This window comes from Pleurodeles waltl, chromosome 3_1, assembly GCF_031143425.1.
Source record: "Pleurodeles waltl isolate 20211129_DDA chromosome 3_1, aPleWal1.hap1.20221129, whole genome shotgun sequence".
Taxonomy (NCBI): Eukaryota; Metazoa; Chordata; class Amphibia; order Caudata; family Salamandridae; genus Pleurodeles; species Pleurodeles waltl.
This window is the reverse complement of record NC_090440.1, coordinates 1,755,605,609-1,755,623,498: the sequence shown is the minus strand read 5'-3', so window position 1 is coordinate 1,755,623,498 and position 17,890 is coordinate 1,755,605,609. Positions and strand designations below refer to the sequence as shown.

Genomic DNA, 17,890 nt, shown 5'->3' with positions numbered 1-17,890 from the left:
TTTGGCATAGGGGGGCCTGATTTGTGCCCCCCTACATGCCACAATGCCCAATGACCATGCCCAGGGGACATAAGTCCCCTGGGCATGGCCATTGGGCAAGGGGGCATGACTCCTGTCTTTACTAAGACAGGAGTCATGTAAATGGCGTCTGGGTGTCGTTTAAAATGGCGCAAATCGGGTTAAGACGATTTTTTAGCGTCAACCTGACTTGCGCCATTTTAAGACGCCCTAACGCCATTTTTCCCAACGCCGGCGCTGCCTGGTGTACGTGTTTTTTTTCCACGCACACCAGGCAGCGCCGGTCTGCTTGCGCCGGCTAACGCCATTCAATAAATACGGCGCCCGCATGGTGCTTCAGAATGGCGTTAGCCGGCGCAGAATTTTTTGACGCTAAACTGCGTTAGCGCAGTTTAGCGTCAAAAAGTATAAATACGGGCCACAATGTCTATTACTTGACGTGTTAAAATGACCTTGGTCACCTAGCAATGTGCACTGCTATGGAGATCATACATAACAACACGCTGCATGCGATATATGGGATTAAAAAAACTCCCAGCCATACGTTATGAAGATATTGCAAGTCACAGAGGAGTTCTATGGCTGTACAGAGGAACGGGTTAAAAGGTTGAGTTCGTTCATAAAGTTATGGAACTCCGAGGTGACTTGCAATATTCTTATGATGAAGGTTAGGGGGTACTTTATCCCACTTTATCCCTTATAATACATAGCCACACCATCACCTTTCCCATAAACCACTTGAATTATTGGTGCTCAGTACTTTCATAGGAAAGAGAGACCATGTTTGCAAACATTAAGAATAAAAACAAGAATTATTAGTGCAAAATTAAACACATCAAAAACAGTTATTAGCTAGTTGATGAAAAAAGATATTGGAAGCAGTTGAGTAGAAATTCGTTTTTTTTAAAGAAAACAAAAGACGCAGGAGAAACATGCAAAAACATTTTAGCTTTCTTATAATTTCCTAAGGAGTGCAAAAAATAAACATATTGCCTTAAATATCTACGTTCTGCTTGGCACTGTAGAGTTAAAAAAGACAGAGCATTAGAAATAAAAGCAAGGTTTCATTTTCATTGCTTTTAACAGCTGTTCAGTGACCTGACCTGCCTTTCACCTCGGGTGTTGGCTCTGGTGGACGGCATTGTGAGTCAGAAATCAACTCTAATCATTTATTACAGTTGATATTTAAAAAAAGGAGATTGTGGAGGGAGTCCCAACAACTGTGTACTTGGGGCATATGGAGCTGGTGGTTTCAGAAGTGCAAGGAGACAGCAGGGGCTCAGGGTGCCACCACTACCAGTTGGGATACAGTTCGGAGATATTTAATCATTGTTATAATACATGGGATTCTGCAATCCCTGTATGAACGCCTGTCTCTAATTTCTTTATAACCAGTAACTTCTGAAACACTCAATCTCTGATCATAAGGAAAGTACATCAGAACTTAACTACAGATTATAAAGAAAAGACGTCAGACCTCCGACGAGCACATGCAACCTGTATGTGCATGCCTTTGCTGACAACGCAGGAGCCATGCACCCTAGTAATATTCAAACGACCCAAACACTGCAGAGCACCCTCCATGCTTTCTAGATTTAGGTCACCCCCGGGCCCAAAGGACAACCACTACATAATGGAAGGCTGCTGCATCTCCTTCGCCCGGGTCTTGCTGTTCAATAATGTTAGGTTGGGCCAAAGTGGAAAGTACAGCCCTCCACAGGGAAGAAGGAAAAGCCCTCCTTAAACACCCAATCGCTAGGGAATTGTATGAGTTCTGGACAACTCTGGGAGAAGAACCCAAGGACAACACTCTACCCCCTTGAACCAAGGCTATAGAAATTACATGAGCTGGCCCGTTTTTGGAGAACAAGAGACCCAGACCGTCTCCTGCATACATCCATGACATTATTTTGGTCAATACCCTCAAAATCAATGCGCCCCAGAAAACATTAATCTTGAATAGTGAGCTATGCTGACACTTTTCCTACCCCTTACTCATAGTTGGGGCTGCGGCCCCTTCTTAGCCTACCATTTATAGTCTAAAAATATAGGTCCCTGGCCCTCCCAACCTCCTCTCCCCACCCCCCCGTTGAGAGACAATCTTTGATTGATATGTCTATTTGCCTCTTTTCATCCTTCTATATACTTCTTAATGTTAGGTTTATAAGGTTCACCTCTGACCCAAACAAACTTTCTGGTCTTTCAGAAAGATAGTTGCTATGTTTAATCAAAAATTGTATAAATATCAGAACATTTGGTTATTTTGTTGTGTGCAAAACATCCAACCTTTCCTAAATAATTGATATATTTCATTTTCTGTCATCTCTGACCCATATGTCTGTAACAGTGAAAATTTGTCACTGAAATATATTTAAAAACAATGATGAAATATGTGATTGTAGTAGCCAGACATGTTGACAGCCAGGAATGTTTTTGTGAATGCATATGGGGAGTTATTCTGTCCTGTAAATGTGCATGAGGTTTCAGTGCAACAGAAGCCAAGCCTAATCTCTCGATGACTACCAAACTGTTTCTTTAGCAAGGGGAGAAAGACAAAACTACTCTTCCTTTTTCATCACCAGTTCTCCCCAGCTTCCCCCCCCCCCCCCTCCACACCTGCTACACAAAGAAGCCACTGCTCCCATTTACTACCTACTCTGAGTCATGGGCATGAATACACCATAATACCGGGTAGGATAAGTGACATCATACACCCTTTGATGTTAATTACATCACAGGGAGTGACACTGATGACTTATGACCCTAAATCATCCCAGAAGTGATGTCATGGCACATTAACCCTGATAACATCACAATAACTGATACTGCTGAAATACAAATATAACTGAATGATTAATATACCAACAAAACACAAATGTCTAGTTTAGAGCTTTGAAAGTGGTGGAGCCAGTGATTCATTTGAGCATGTGGTTTCCAGTGCTCGGCACCAGCACTGAATTGCGGATTAGCACAACAGTTGTTTACTATTTAAATACACAGTAAAAATGACTATACCTGGCACTTAAACCATTCTTATAGCTTTGGGGGCCTGGAATAGTCTGAAATGTCACATTTAGAGGAGTCTGAGTAGTTGCGTTGGTAGTTTCATTGGCAACAGTGGCAGGGGCAACAGGTGGTGCACACTGCAGTGGCCTCCTGACAAGGGCTCTGGCACTTATTTTTTTTTAAACTAAGCACTGGGCAGAGCACAGTACATGACTTGCTCTCACTCATTTAAAGGTTATCACTCTGTCTCACTTACTATCACTCTCACTTATTCTCTCTCACACTCTAACACTCCCGCAAGTCATTCTTGTTATTTCTCACTCATCTTCTCTAATTCGCTTGCAGTTACTCGTACTCTCACTCCTTCTCACTCGATCTGATTCGCTCATAGTCACTCACTGACATTGTCTCCTCATTCTCACTCAGTACATGTCACTCACAGTCATCCACACATGCAGTCTCACGAAGTTGCAGCCCACTTCGCTCAAAAGGAGCGGGGCGGAGCGGGTGCGGCGCGCGGACGGGGGGGCACCTAAAACTGTATTAAATTAAATAAAAATAAAAAAAACACTTACCTTTTCGGCATGGTCCCCCTCCGTGCTCCTCTTCCCTGCTGGCTGCACGCAGACACAGGCTCCCAGCCTGCCTGCGGCCAATCCTGACGCTGCTCAACGCAGCGTCACGATTGGCTGGGAGCACCCTGGCTGGGCGCTCTCAGGCAGACTGGGAAGCCTGTGCAGGCTCTTTCTAGCCCAGCAACTGTGTTGCCAGGCTAGAAAGAACCTACAACGATTATGTGTGTTTGGCCGGCCTGAGCTGGCTGGTGTTTGGCCGGCCTGAGCTGGCTGGCCAAACATACATGCGCAGAGAGGGGGAATGTTGAGCACTCTTCACAGCTCCTCACCCAAGATGCCCCGGCCTTTTCACAACGAGGGGTAGTTTATTATCCCCTCGTGAAAGTTTTGCAATCTTCTGCTGCTGGCAGGGGGGCGACGCTCCTCCGCCCTAACAGGTCTCTCGCATACACTCTTTCACACAAACACACTCCCGTGAGCAAGCAAACACACAACATACACTTAAAAGCATTTTTACTTACTTCCGCTCCTGGTGCTCCATTTTTATTACACTAAATGTCAATAATAGGTTATTATTCAGTATTACTAAAATAAAACATATTCAGAACAAAAGAATGGCAGAGCTGTTCGTGTGTTTGTGGCACTGATTATGCTACCTCTGAGACCACAGGTTACAAAGGCAGTGCAGTCACTGCAAGGGACAGGCCAGGGGGGTCCCAGCTGCGACCCCATGTAACCTCTAAATGACATCTGTGCTCAGAGCAGGTGGTAAATGCTATATTTTTGCTATACATGTTTGTACGTGTGGAGAATGCTTTCACCACTGCTGTCTGTGCACTGTGTGTTGAGTGTGTGTGAAACTTGTGCTGCTGCTACTTCTCTAATGTGCCATGTACTGTTTCTGGTCAAAACCGTCTGACTGTACTGAACACTTCTTATTTTTGAAGGCACGAGATTTCGCAACCATGTAAACCCGTTCTGGAAACTGGAAACTCGCCCAAAAAGAAAATGAGCTTTCACTGACCAGAGAACATTTGAGAAGGAAAGTAAATAGAGAAACATCTAAACTTTCTTGAGCGATATAAATAAAAAAATCCGACCGAGTCCATCTGCTCATTTTCTTGTTCAACACCTCATTCTATTTGTTGCCCGTGCGCGAAGTTAACTCTTATCCATATATTACATCAACTATTATTTCCATAGCAATAAGTCCGCGGATCCTCGCCTTTGCAAACAGCCTGCCTCCTTGGGTCGAAAAGTGAAATCAATAAAATGTTTGCTTGGCTTACTGGTGGGAGCTGGGTTTTTAGTAACAGACCGGTTGAGGTCGAGGAGTAGAACAGATACTCTGAGCCACTGACATGCCCTGTTCTCCCCCCCCCCCCCCCATGCAGGTAATATGTCCTTCCAGCGCGCGCAACAGTAGCAAGGAGACAAGTTGTCGCGATATTAAATACAACTCGCGACGTGCCTAAATTGTTTTGTAGCTGGAGGTAACAGAAATAAAGCATGTTTGCAAAACACAATATCTCAAGCATAAATGTTGCGACGGACGGACAAATCCTACCTTGTGTAGTAATGCTGGGGGATGCTGGAATAGAGGATTACTCAGCCGTTTGCTGACTGAGAAAATAACGGAGAAACAGCTGCTCAGAAGCGGCAGAACTTCCTACCAGGGCAGCCTGACAAAACCTGCGGCAAGGCTGGGTCTCTGGGGAGCGCGGCGTCGGAGCAGGGCGCGCTTATTCTCGACAAAGCTGCACTTAAATGCCGGAGAAACAGGAAGAGTCAAAAGGGGAAATAAGTTTAAAAAGAAGTGCACCCTGATGAAACCACCACCGTTTCCTAATGTTGTTTCTCAACTGAGTCCTCCTAGCTATGAGCAGAGATGAGTCCTCTGCCGGGCGCCCACGTCCCGGGACGGCCGTCGGTAAAGAATTTATCTGCGCCACTGGGAGGCTGGTGCCAGACATTTCTTTTCAAATCTGAGGTTAGCGCGCGCGTGTGCCCGTTTCACACTTTATTGATGCGTGCTGTTGTTGAAACAATATTTTTAGGTCTCCCTATAAACAGCTTTACGTGTCTTTTGCGGAACGACCTATCATGTACTATAATCTTAGAGCGGACTTTAGTTCAAACCGTTGTTAATGATTGGTTTTCTTGTTCGTCTAATTTCCTTGCTTCGTAGTCAATGAGTTGCTTTCCTCTTGTGTTTGTCCGTTCCCTGAAGAAAAGCTGTTTTAGCGTTTATAACAGGATTGTATCTTTCCATTGTTTTAGACAATTAGTGGAAGTGCATGCGTTTTCCCTCTCTTTTATGTTCTTGTTTTGTTTTATATGTTTGCCCCTGTCCGCTGCGCGTCTTGCTTTCGCACTCTTGAATCCATGCCAACATGGATGCAAAAGGGAGATTTCCAAAAACACAATCAGGGGAAATTATTTTTCTCATTGACTTATACTGTGGTGCGGACAAATTCAGAAGGGGGTGAATGCTAAATTAAAGCCGTTTTTTGTCTTTAAACACCAGGAGATGAATTGGGTATTTTAGTATGCATACACTTCGTCCATTGCCCTCCCATTCCTCCCGACTTATCCATTGTTTTTACATCCCAAACAGTTCCTCTCCGGCTCTGCCACCCCTCCCTCCATTCAGTTGCTTTCCATCCCCCCAACAAGTTCCTCCAGTGCCCTGCGACCTCTAATGCTTCTCATCACCTACACCTCCCGCTCTTCACCGTCGCTCCTCCTGTGTGTGCTGTTTCTCCTACACTTACCCCCTCTCCAATACCCCATTGATTTTCATACCTCGCCATTTCCTTCAATGCTCTGCCACCCCCCCCCCCCTGCTTTTCCATTCGTTTTCTCCCTCACTCTGTTGCTTTTCGTTCCACAGTTCTACAACCAGGGGAGGCCCCTCCATGTGGGCGGAGGAGCGTCGCCCCGCCAAAAAATGCCCCCATAACTGAAAAATAAAATGGTAATAAACTTTGTTTTTTACCACTTTATTTTTCAGTGCCCTGTTCTGAGCCGAGTGTCAGGACGGAGCGTGACAACTGCTGCCGAGTGGCAGCAGGGACCTGTGCACTTCTTTAAAGTGCGCATGTCCCTTAAGCCAGCTGTCTTGCGACGGCCAGCCTGACAGGTGCACTTTCAACATCGCTAACCCAGCTGGTTACCAGTATGAAACCTAAAACACAAAGAGAGAGTAATGGGAGTGATGCTATCCCAAACAAGCTCCCAAGAGAAATCTATATATCCATTAATCACTAAAGGTGTGGGATAGTTGAGGTTGAGGGTGGAATTGGACCAGTGTTCCCTCAATTGCCAGTACCGGTTGGGTCGGGGTTCGTGATGGAAAGAGAGCGTGTGTGAAGAGTGTCTCTAGAACGGGTGGCTGCGCTGAATAAGGGGGGAGTTCCTTTACGGACTAGGTGGTCTCACACACATAATAGTGTCTTGCTTCATCATTTGACCACCTAGCCCCACCCAAGTAAGATGATACTACTTGGGTGGACTCAACCTCTTTGTTAAAAGAACAAGAGGGAGTGCTGAAATTAAACTTACTAGATAAAAATCAGGGATCCAGATAGGGTGAGAATAAAATTACCATACATGTCACCTATATCAATGAATTAAACTTTAATGGAGGTGCATGTTGGTAAGGTTAAACACGGGGGAGAAAGAGGCTCACTAGAGATGAATGTCTCTTAGAGTCTAAAAAAAAATATATATATGTATGACCAACATGTTTCTGCCCTCTCGATGTGCTGGAAGGTCAGGGGCATTCGTCAGGGTCTAGGATCCCAGAGCACTACTACTAAGGGGTGTGCTCGTTAAGTGAAGTCTAACGGCCTACCTGAACAGGGGGTTCATAATAAGGTAGGTCTGTAAGGTATAATAAATAAACTGCAGGTTACGATAAGGTGAGAAAAGGGTGGCACACCACCGCACACAACACAGCAAAGTATGGTGGTAACATACACGATAAAAGTGAGTAAAAACACCCAAACACACATGCAGTGATGACTTACCCCGGAAATAGGGGCGAATGGCCTCTGTTCTGGGTAATGCCGGGGGTGGGGTTTTCCCTTGTAGTCACACTCTTGAGGGGAGAGAAAAGGCAGGACCAAGGAGGGGGGGGGGGGGGGGGGAGAAGATTAGAGAGGGCAGAGAGGGGAGAGATGGCAAGGATAATCAGGTCAAGGTAGGAGAGGTAAGGGTAGGAAAGGAAAGTAGAAAAAAGAAGAAAAAAAGAAAGAAAACAGAAAAAAAGAAAAAGGGAAGACAGAAAGGATGAAGTCCAGCAGAATAATAAAAATTAGTATAAATAATGCTGGTATCCGGTGGGGTTGCCACAGGACCAGGGTGAAAGAAAGCTCCAAAATGCAGGAATAACCAGAATAAAAAACGTACCACTCCAAAGGGAATACCCGGTGAGCGTACCTACATGCCAGTGCCCGACCGCTCTGATGTCGAGTGAGGGGTGGGCCCGGTATTTAAGGTAGTATTGGAGGTGGAAAAACCAATGCATGCTGGGCCGGCAGGTTCCGGCATTCATAAAACGAATTGTGGTAATCCCGGAAGTTCGGGTATGTCAAGGGGAGCCATTAGGCAGAAGCGCTGTAAATAGAGGGCGCATCTGCGAAGCTGGTGTAATCCGGATGTGGTCGCTCCGATCGCGTCCCATGTCTGGGACGCGGCGGGGCGCATAGGACAGACGCGCTGCGGGGTGCGTGGCACGCGTCCATGATTCCACGGGACTCTGGGAAACCGAGTCCTGTGGTGCGCATCAGCCACGTCCTGTAGTTATGACGTGGTGATGCGCTGAAGAGACGACGTGCCGCATGATACGCAGCGCGTACTCAGGTTCCCCGGTTGCGGCGCGTCGGTAAAAAGATAATAAAGAAGGGGGGGCGGGAAAAAAACGAAAGATGCCCAGAGCAGAGAGAAAGAGAAAGGGGAAGAAAAAAGGAAGAAAGAAACAAGGGGGGCGCATTGGAGGAGGAGAGGAACAATGAAGAAAGGGAGGGAGACAATGGCCGGACACAATCCTCACGCCCGAGGCGGGGCCGGAATGGGGCAACCCACGGAATAATTGGCTTGCTCCATACACAGGCGAAAAAAATGAAAGATGCCCAGGGCAGAGAGAAAGAGAAAAGGGGAAGAAAAAAGGAAGAGAGAAACAAGGGTGGGGGGGCATTGGAGGAGGAGAGGAACAATGAAGAAAGGGAGGGAGACAATGGTCAGACACAATCCTCACGCCCGAGGCGTGGCCGGAGGGGCAACCTACGGAATAATTGGCCTGCTCCATACATCCATACACAGGCCCCCACCACCCCCCACTCAATATGCCACCCTGGACCTGGCCCTCTTCCTAAGGGCCACCCAATCAATTCCAAGCCCCGATCTACCCCCAACTACCGGCAACCTGGACCTACCCAAATGTTCCTTTTTTTGGGAGAGGCCCTAGACGAGGAAGGGGAAGGAAAAAGGGAGTATGTTGGAATTTAAAAGAGGGACCAACAGACAGCGAGACCCCCAGCACAAGCAGATCATAAAAAAGAGATCACCCACTGTTGTCAATCTAAGCACTAAAATATTGAGTGAGAGTGAGCTTCATGCATTAGAGAAGGGCTTGGGCTTTGTTCCCACTCCCAAACTTGACATCTTCAAACTAAGGTTTGAACTGGCCGATTTCTTCCGTAAGATCAGGCTAAAAACCTTCTTCCTCCAGAACCCCGAACCCAATGTTGGACAGGAAAAGAATACAGGGTTACGTCCCAAATCCAAGTTCACTCCTACCCTCCAACAAATGCCACCCGAAGTACTGGCTTTCAAGAAATCGGTGAGCAGGAAAATCGATGACCTGCAAAGGAATCAGAGGGAGGTTTTCCATAACATCAGCACCCAAGAACTAAAAGCCCTCAACGACTTAAGTAATGACCCCTCGATCATTGTGAAACCAGCTGATAAAGGTGGGGCAATTGTGATAATGACTACGACCATGTATAATAAAGAATGCTTACGCTTATTAGGCAATAATCATCACTATAGGAAACTGTCAAAAGCTCCTACAACGGACATCAAGGAAGAAATAACCATTCTAGTTAGCAAAGGTCTTGACAATGGCTGGATTACAAAACATGAGGCAACCTTCCTCAACCAAACCAACCCTAAAATACCCTATTTCTACATCTTACCTAAGATCCACAAGAATAAACACCCACCCGAGGGAGACCAATAGTATCTGGGATTGGCTCCATTTTGGAACCACTGTCTCAATTTTGCGACTGGTTCCTCCAACCATTTGTGAAACGGATTCCTACCTATCTAAAAGACACTAAAGATGTCCTTTCACTACTAAGCAATCTCGAGTTCGACAAGGACAAAGAACAACTGATGACTCTGGATGTGGAGTCACTGTATACCAACATCCCACAGGAGGCAACTCTAGAAGTGATCAGCGATCTACTGAACAATAGCGACTGGAATTTCATTACTCCACCAGAATTCGTCCTAGATCTAGCCCATTTGGCCCTGACCAGAATTTTTTTTGAATTTGATAAAAAATTATTTTTACCGATTCAGGGTACCTCAATGGGGAGTACATTCGCCCTGAGTTTGGCATGATTATATGTGGACCATTTCGAAAAAGAAATGGTGCTCACAGAAGACAATCCTTACTTCAACAACATAAAAATATGGAAAAGATATATCAATTACATCCTCCTTATTTGGAAAGGCATGAAGGAGGAAGCTACCACCTTTGTCATATGGTTAAATGCCTTGAACCCTTTTCTAAGATTCACAGCTACTTTGGGAGACCCGGACATTTCTTTTCTTGACCTTCTAATAACTGAAAGGAATGGCTCCCTCATAACGGAGGTATATTACAAACCAACTCATAGAAATAACCTTCTGCAATTTCAGAGTTTCCACCCTCGTTCCCTTAGAGAGCACCTACCAGAGGGACAGTTTCTCCGTCTTCGGCGGAACTGTACAGATCTCACAGACTATAAGAGACATGCTCATCAGTTTACTAACAAACTCCGAGCAAGAGGATTCCCGGATTACCTCTTGAGGAGAGCCGATAAACGTGCTCGCGTCAGCCCCAGAGAAACATTACTACAACCCACCACCAGAACCAGCAAGGAAGACACACTAATTTGTGTGAACACTTTTAATCCAGCATCCAATATTATCAAAAAGATAATAAATGATGATTGGAAAATTCTTACCTCTGGTGGACTTCCTTTTCAGTTACCCATGAATGCCTACAGAAAGGCCAAGAGCATCCGAGATATGATCGTCCACACCCGCCCACGGGTTAGTCCTGTTAGAAACAGACAAGGAACATTGTGGGATCTACCACCCCCAAAAGGATACTTGCCATGTGGCAACTGTAGCGTGTGTGCATTCACCAAGAAAACCCTCACAGTGGATTTGGGCCTACAAACACCGTGGGAACTAAGACAGATGACCAACTGCAACAGCAAGAATGTCGTCTATATGATTACCTGTCCCTGTGGTTTGAAATACATCGGGATGACAACAAGAAGAGTAGGCACACGCATCTGCGAACACAGAAGCACCATTCACTACAAAAGAGATGCCACAAGACTGACAGAGCATTACGTCACCAACAATCACCATCCCGACCATATGAAATGGGTGGTACTAGATCAACTTAAACCTACAGTGACTAACGTAAAACAAAAGCTTTTATTGTACGAACAGAGATGGGTATGGAGATTGCATACCGACACTTTTGGACTGAATGACAATATCCAGTGGTCCGCCTTAGGCTAATGGCCATATGAAACTCTATCACAATATATATATATATATACTATATATATACTCTATACTTTTTCAGCATGATTACCATCTCTTCCGCTGTTTAGTCCCCCCTGTGTAATTCCGTTTGCTGAGCAGACAACCTCTGGCTGTCCCCGTTTTTTTGAGACAACCTTTTTTTTTTTTTTTTTTTGAGACAACCTTTTTTCTGAGACATCTTTCTATTGTCATTTTCTTTCTATTCCCCTGCTTGTCTCTTCCTTTTCACTCTCTCCTTTTTTCCCCTCCTCCCTTTTGTTGGTTTCTTTCCTTTTTTCCCCCCTGCCTTCCCTTTAGCTTTAAACCCCCCCCTGTCTCCCTCCCTTTCTTCATTGTTCCTCTCCTCCTCCAATCCCCCCCCCTTGTTTCCCTCTTCCTTTTTTCTTCCCCTTTTCTCTTTCTCTCTGCTCTGGGCATCTTTCATTTTTTTCCCGCCCCCCTTCTTTATTATCTTTTTTCCGACGCGCCGCTCCTTTGCGGCGCGCCACACTGTTCTGGTTCCCACGAGGCTCAATCTCCCGGGGAACCTGAGTACGCGCCGCGTATCACGCGCCGCGTCGTCTCTTCAGCGCATCATCACGTCCTAACTACAGGACGTGGCTGATGCGCACCACGGGACTCGGTTTCCCAGAGTCCCGTGGAACCATGGCTGCGCGCCGCGCACCCCGCAGCGCGTCAGTCTTATGCGCCCTGCCACGTCCCAGACTTGGGACGTGATCGGAGCGACCACATCCGGATTACACCGGCTTCGCAGATGCGCCCTCTATTTACAGCGCTTCTGCCTAATGGCTCCCCTTGACATACCCGAACTTCCGGGATTGCCACAATACGTTTTATGAACGCCGGAACCTGCCGGCCCAGCATGCATTGGTTTTTCCACCTCCAATACTACCTTAAATACCGGGCCCACCCCTCACTCGACATCAGAGAGGTCGGGCACCGGCATGTAGGTACTCTCACCGGGTATTCCCTTTGGAGTGGTAAGTTTTTTATTCTGGTTATTCCTGCATTTTGGAGCTTTCTTTCACCCCGGTCCTGTGGCAACCCCACTGGATACCAGCATTATTTATACTAATATTTATTATTCTGCTGGACTCTTCCTTTCTGTCTTCCCTTTTTCTTTTTTTCTGTTTTCTTTCTTTTTTTCTTCTTTTTTCTACTTTCCTTTCCTCCCCTTATCTCTCCTACCTTGACCTGATTATCCTTGACATCTCTCCCCTCTCCGCCCTCTCTAATCTTCTCCTCCCCCCCCCTCCTTGGTCCTGCCTTTTCTCTTCCCTCAAGAGTGTGACTACAAGGGAAAACCCCACCCCCGGCATTACCCAGACCAGAGGCCATTCGCCCCTATTTCCGGGGTAAGACATCACCGCATGTGTGTTTGAGTGTTTTTACTCACTTTTACCATGTATGTTACCACCATACTTTCCACCCAACTATCCCACACCTTTAGTGGTTAATGGATACCAGTATGAAACCAGCATCAGGATTGGCTTGTGCAGTTTCCTGGGTCCTGTGACGGTCGCCTGACGGAGCTGGAAGAGATGACGCGACACAAAGAGAAGATTGTCGATAGGCAGGTGCCTTTTTAAATTATATTTTTATTGTATTCCCCCCTCCCATCCTCCCATTGTAAATACGAGCTAGCCACCCCTGCCTACAACTGCTGCCATTGCTCCCCCCACAATTTCCCTCCCTATATTTTTATTCTTTTAAAAAGTTTTTTTATTTACAAAGGCTCAGCAGCCGCATAGTGCTAGTATACCCCTCACCTATTTATTGTTACGTTCCTGTGCTTACTTTTTTGTAATTTAATTAACATTTGTAAATGGCTGTTGGTCACCATGAAAAAGTAACTACAGCTTGCTAAAATAAGCAAAAATGTCTGCTACTGCATTATGGCATGTACCCATGTGACAAATGCCCAGACACTGACACCAACCTTGGTATGCCTATTCTTTCTTAAAACCAATGTCAAAATGACTGCCAATGCATCTAAAGGCACTGGCAGCCATTTGCAATGAGTTTCTTTCATTAGGAATTTTGTAAAATATTTTTCATTATGCTTTTCTATGCAAGCAAGCATTGGCAAAGCCAATAGCTTAGCCCTCCCACTTTAAATGTGAAACATACTGGTTTTGTCAATGCATGTTAATGTTTCGCAGATTGCCCCTATATTAACTCATTAGAAGTGAAGTAATTCATGTATTCCTGCAGTTCCACAGGTTCGGCCTCCAAGTACACTTTCTTACATTACATCACGATGGATAGATGATCTCAAATAGCTACATTAAATTCTGTTGATTAGGGGGACCAATTAATTCACTCCCTCACTTTTGATTTGGAACAGTCTAAAGGGTTTGATACTACAGGTGGCTGAAAGACCCATCAAAATCAACTCTTGCATTGCCACTATATTAAGGAGTGACCAAAGCAAATATTCTTCACTCCTATAAAGATGAAGATAAGCTTAATTGCTTCTCACTGAGACTCCTGAAATTGTGACAAAAGTAGCAAAAAGGAGTAGAGGAAAAAAACTACAGGATTTCTTCAAAGTAAAACTGGTAAGTAATCAGAAAAAAACACCGACCTTACAATCTAAAAGGTTTAGTAGAATTCAGGCATTAGTGGTGCTAACAAAGGATATCAGCAGAAAGTAGGTGAGGAAGAGCAGAGCAGGAAACAAGAACTGATTGGATGTCCTGAAGCTGATCTACAGACCTTTTATAAAGCAGCTTCCTAAACTGAACTGGAAGTAACGCACAGCCATATATGGTTGGTGCTCTTCATACGAAACAGTGGGTAACACGATCATGGTTTGTGAATACAAAATTGTTGAAAATCGCTTCTAGCTGCAATCACATGATGGAGGATAGAAGAACGCCCCTTATCAATTACAACCTCATATGGCACAACTCCGAGGGAAAACGCTTACCAAAGAAAGTTTTCTACTTGAATACCTATGGACTACGCCACTGGAAAGTCAGATTCCATCTGCCCTGATGAAGAGTGCAGTGCTACCAGGCACAGGGATCAGATGACATGATGTGAGATTTTTGTGTCACCTGCGCTCTGCCCATGTAAAATGTAAATGTAAATTTCGCACTTGTATAGCGCACTACTCACCCATTAGGGTCTCAAGGCGCTGTACGCATACCGCTGTGGAACCCTTCCTGGCTTTTCCCTGTGAGGCACCCACTCCTGGACAACCCCCCGGGTGAAACCAGGCATCCAAACGCTGTTCGGGCTGTTGTGGAGATTAAGTAAGCTATTGCCCAGAGTTACAGAGTGGGACCCATTAATTAGATTAGGAACCGAGGGGAGAATTATCTGATCCAAAAGAATTGAGCCCAAGACCCGCTGAGGCAGGAATTGAACCCTGGTTCTGGGCCAGATATCTGCCTCAGGGTCTGCCGCTCTAACCATTGCACCACACTTCTCCACAGGTGTTCTCATGGTGACTTCACAAACTTGTGTCCTACAGTAAAAAAGATATTTAAAGAGTGCAGAAAGAGAAGAAAAATACAGACACAAGACAAGAAGGCTGGCCACAACTTGGCGGCGGGTCATTGAAGCCAGTCACTAAGTTCCAGGTTGCAGCCCACCCCCATGACTGCACAGCCCACTCTTAGACACCCTATGCTCGATACTGCTCTTCCCTGAATTAGCAGAAGATTTCGAGGGCAGGGGACACAGAAAAAGAAAATACTTGGGGTGAGGAATGGGCAACCCCATTTAAATAAAATCAAAAACGTTTGGGGTGGATTTCTCCACTACAAAATCACTGCAATACTGTGTGGATCGGTGAACTACGTCTAGAGACAAGTGCAAGGAACCTGATAGACATATCAGGTAACCTATATACGAATCTCAACTCTAGGCTAGAAGGCGATGAAATAGGTAGACTAAATGACTACGTAGATGGTTCATTGGTAGAATGAAAATGCATAGGGTATGAGTACACCAGGCAGTCAGATGCAGAGAAAAGGAGTCACACACTCAGCACACCATCTCCACTAATGACACACAACATTCTAGTAAAAATAGGTAGGTTTATGTGGATAAATATATAATTCCTTAAACAGACGGTGCTACATATTATTATTTAGAAGCTGACCTTCTGCCTTTCCTTTCTAAGGAAACCAAAGTACTGTCCATTGGATACTAGTTTATATAAACATTAACATGAATTCTCTGCGCCATCACCCTGAAGAAGGATCCTCTAAGAGTATGTGAGCCAAAACACCACTCATGATATCATGACACACCCGTGGAGTGTTATTAGATTATTTGTAAGGACAATTGTTATGATTCATTAAGGTACTGGGTATGTAGGGGTTATTGGATTACTGCTAAGTTTTTAAAAATAATGTTGGTAAACATTTTGATTTTTCTTTATCATCTGTGTGGTTGAGAAGTGCACAGATATATTGATGTATTTTTAAACAATAACAGGATTTACATTTTGTTTGATTCATTAACTCAGTTTATACAGTGTGGTTTGCGTTATGTATTCCCATGTGACATCTAGCTAAGGTCATAAAAAAGTACCCTAACAATGTCAGTTTCAAAGAATCTACTTTATTCATTGAAACCTATGATATATTTTAATTATGGCTCCTAGTGTTATAGTACTTTTTTGTTAACATTTCCGTCTGTATTTATCCATATTTATTTTTGGTGCATTTTATTGGTATTTATCCATATTTATTTTATGTTTTGAGAATAAATAATGTTAAAAAATGATATATTTTCGCATTTACTTAACTGATAAACATGTACTTACACTTTGAAAATTGCCGCATTTTAGCAAATTAAGCAGCCAACTATAGTAAAATACTACACCGGCAGGTAAATAGCATATATAAACATATATGTTAAAATATGCCTGTATTTAAGGAAATCTCATCCTGTTTTTAAAGGCCCACGGTGTCTGTCTGCTTAGCATTTGGTCTGGAATTCATAAAGGACCACAAGGAGTGTCACTTACAAAAACTCAACTTTTCTTTTTTTCTGCTTTTAAAAATAAATACAGACAGGAAATAGATTGTTTTCTGTCTGTATTTATCTGTAAAATCACTAAAAACTGGAAGCCTTAATTTTAATTAATTTAATTGCTAAATATTTTAGTTGCGGTAACTATTCCAGTGGTTTTAACTATTCAAAAGACACAAAGGCCCTCATTATGGCCCTGGCGGTAAATCCCGCTTACTGCCATGCTGATGGCCGCCAACTTACGGCTGCGGCGGCAGATATCCATTAACCATATTATGACACACACACACACCAATCCGACAGAATATATCCCCATACACAAATCCGCCAGACCAAAGTCAGTGATAAACTGGCGGTATCAAAACCCAAACCGTTACGCCAACAAAACAACGCCTACCACATTATGACCCACGAATCACCACAGCGGACATTCAACAGCGGTAAACCATTGGCGGTTCATACCGCCGCGTTCACAATGGACACCCACAGTCAAAATAACACCACATTGGACAATTCAAACAACACACACCTGACACCCATACACACACCACACCCACACCACTACAAAACAAACACCCACATTACCAACAAATCCTTTATGATTACAAGTCATTGGCACAAGACTGACACCAAGACCACCTAGCCAACTAGAGCCACACACCACTCACACCCATACACCACTCACGCACTCCACATCACACACCCCAAAACATTACCCAACACACCCTCACCAACACACCTCACATAACACCCATGGCACCACAAAGACACCCTCATTTCAGAGAGGAGGAGTTAAGGGTCATGGTGGAGGAAATTGTCAGGGTAGAGCTACAGCTATTTGGAGCACAGGTGCAGCAAATATCTATAGCTGGGAAGATGGAGCTAATCCGGAGAATCGTGGACAGGGTCAACACCGTGGGACAGCACCCCAGAACAAGGGACGACATCAGGAAGAGGTGGAACGACTTACGGGGGAAGGTACGTTCCATAGCAGCAAGACACCAGCTCGCTATACAAAGGACTGGCGGTGGACTCCCACCTCCTCCCCTACAACTCACAGCATGGGGGGAGCAAGTCTTGGCAATACTGCATCCTGAGGGCCTGGCCGGAGTCGTTGGATGACTGGACTCTGGTAAGCCAACTCTCTACTATTATCACACCCCTACCTGCATGCCATCACATACCCTCACCCTCACTCCACTACATCCCACACACTCCACCATCACATCTTACTAATCCCAATGCCAAGCCCTGCATGCTGTACCAATGCATGGACACCTCTCACAGCCCTGCATGGACACTCTTCACTAAAGCATGCACAGTATAGAGAACTAACAATCCCACTATACACCAACATACACAAGTAAAGGCTGGCAGGGCAACACCAACCATAGAGGGGAAGCCAGGGATGTACAATATGTCATACACATTAACCATAACACATCATTTACTTCCCCACAGGT

General features: G+C 44.9%; 1 protein-coding gene across 4 annotated transcripts in view; it reads right to left on the bottom strand.

The window, feature by feature from the left end:
• Nucleotides 1–17,890, bottom strand: part of ITGB2 (integrin subunit beta 2) — a 487,597-nt gene that overhangs the window by 295,740 nt on the left and 173,967 nt on the right. For 2 of the 4 annotated variants that reach the window (XM_069225706.1, XM_069225709.1), the window contains exon 1: nucleotides 5,167–5,371. The exons of 1 other annotated variant lie outside the window; for it this stretch is intronic. The gene's annotated coding sequence lies outside the window, so the exon portion shown is untranslated. Of the gene's footprint in view, nucleotides 1–5,166; nucleotides 5,490–17,890 lie in introns of those variants that run through there. One more of the 4 variants, XM_069225705.1, reaches the window with a different exon arrangement.